The 2239-nt window shown below is 44.2% G+C and overlaps 1 non-coding gene across 1 annotated transcript; it reads right to left on the bottom strand.

The window, feature by feature from the left end:
- Nucleotides 1-880: 880 nt before the first annotated feature.
- On the bottom strand, nt 881-985 carry LOC129084484 (U6 spliceosomal RNA). The gene has a single exon (XR_008530609.1). It is a non-coding gene; the product is annotated as a U6 spliceosomal RNA (small nuclear RNA).
- Between the last annotated feature and the right edge of the window lie 1254 nt (nt 986-2239).

Raw genomic sequence — 2239 nt, 5'->3', positions numbered from 1 at the left:
CCAATGAATATTTATGGAGACTGTGATGTGCACAAGACGAGACCCATTGCATGGATTCTTATTCCCTGACCTATTTCCTGGGTGCCTATTCCTTTTCTTCTTCAATATCCCAGCTTGGATTTCTGGTTGCTTCTGCCTGGTGTGGGCAGACAGCCTTGGGTGACTTCTCCAGGGTTAGTTTACCTGATGTTAAGATCGTCTCTACTCCAGGATTACCTCCTTTCTCCTACTAATGTTTGCTCCTGGGCCTTCTTGTTTGGGCACATTCCATGGCTGCTTCTCCTTGCTCTGCTCCCAAATCACTACACATTGTCGCTTGTGCCCAGAGTTGACCTCCTAAACAAATACCTCTACGATTGTTTCAAATTCTTGATAAACTGCTCCATGGCTATCCCAAGTGTACCAGTTCCTAGAACACCAGTGAAATCAAACATAATGCCGTTTAGGGCCACTTGAAGAGAAAAGTGTGGCTTATGGTTACCTGTTGTATTTAATATTTCCTACTTAATGCTAAGTATTCTACTTTAGCCATGTGCCCCAAAGTGCACCCCAAGAAATAGCAATCCTAAGAGAGGCACCATGAGAAAAAAATGTGTCGTGTGGAAACCCTTGTCTTCTGCAAACTGGTTTCACACAAGACCCTCACTGATGTCCCATGGAACCCACCGAGGAGATGCTAAAGGAGAGGAAGACAAACCGGATATACTATCCACCTTCAAAGGAGCTTTTCCTTGGAGTGGAACATAAAGATGCACAGCACAAAACAAAGGTACAGTCCTGAGTTGCCTAAGGACGTTTAGGTAAACGATAGACCCGTATGTTTCAGTGGTCCCATAAGATGATTTCCTTTTTTAAAAAATTTAATCCTTATTGTATTTTTAAAAATAGGGAACGCCTCATGAATTTGCCTGTCATCCTTGCACACAGCCATGCTAGGCTTCTCTGGGTCCTTCCGATTTTAGTCTGCGTGTGCCAAAGTGAGCACTGAGATGATTTCTATCACCTAGCAACATCATAGCACAATTCGTTACCGATTTGTGCCAATCTCCGTCTATCATTTCTATCAGCCAGAAATGGCTGCTGGCACGCACCTGGGCCCAGGTGAGCTCCACACAGAATCCCCCCTTTCGAAACCAATGTCATGACTCAACCCACGTTTGTGGTTCTTATTCTCATTGCAAGATGCCCTTCAGCAGTAACCATTGGGAAACATGGAAGAAAAAGAAAGAGTTTATGACTCCCAGGCCCTGGAGTCTACAAGGTACAGCAGGGGCCACCCAGCCAGGGAGCATGCAGAGACAGCACTGGCCGGGGGTTATGCTTTTATTGGGGCCAAAGGTGGGGGTCTAGGGTCTCAAAAGCTCACTTTTTATTGGTGAATTTAAGACCTAAGAACAGGAATTTAAAGCACATGAAGGGGGAAAAAAAAAATAGCCCCAAGGATCTGTTTGAAATCAACCAAGATCTCTAAAACAAACGGCTTGGCTTTTTATCAAGTCCTGTGGCTGTCATGAGTTTGTTCAAAATAGCCTTCCTTGAAGTAGGTGCCTTGGCAATCAGAGCTCAAGTCGGGCACTTGCGTCCCAAAAAGAAAAGCCAGCAGTCCAGGTTTACACTGCAATTTCTATAGAAGTATAGTGATTGCAGTGCTGGGCTATACCATCTAGGTTTGTGTAAGTGCACTCTGTGATGTTTGCACATGGACGAAATCACCTAACAGTGCCGTTCTCAGAATGTATCCCAGTCATTAAATGACTGTAAACAAAGCATGAAGGTGAGCGGAGGGTAAAAAGTAAGATTGCTCTCTTTCATTGTCAGGAGATCGGCCATTCATTGGAATGAGGATGTTGGGTTTGTGTCCTGAACCCCTACCCCGTCTGGGACTTGTAAAGAAAGTCCGGTGGAGGGCAGTTTTAACGAAGTTTTATAGTTTATAAAGGGATCCTTAGTTCTCCTGTTTATGCTGCTCAGAGCTTCTCATAAACTCCCCTTACTCACTTCCAGTTTCCTTAATCTCCCCTAAGAAGAAGTTTGAGCTTCGTCCCCAGTTGGACTCCACACAAGTGTTTTGTATGGTTGTAATACCAGGTATGTACTTCGCAACCTATCTGCTCATTGACACTTTCACTATAAGTCTCACAGGCACATAAAAGACCATCTCATACTCATATTTAATAGGCTCAGCATATTTAGCTGGCTTGATCATGTTTAAATCGCAAAATCTTGGCAGGTGAGCAAG

Source organism: Pteronotus mesoamericanus, unplaced genomic scaffold (assembly GCF_021234165.1).
Source record: "Pteronotus mesoamericanus isolate MK-2021 breed Mesoamerican mustached bat unplaced genomic scaffold, CSHL_Meso_final scaffold_174, whole genome shotgun sequence".
Lineage (NCBI taxonomy): Eukaryota > Metazoa > Chordata > Mammalia > Chiroptera > Mormoopidae > Pteronotus > Pteronotus mesoamericanus.
Note: the sequence above shows the minus strand (reverse complement) of the source record. Positions and strands in the feature narration are given on the sequence as shown.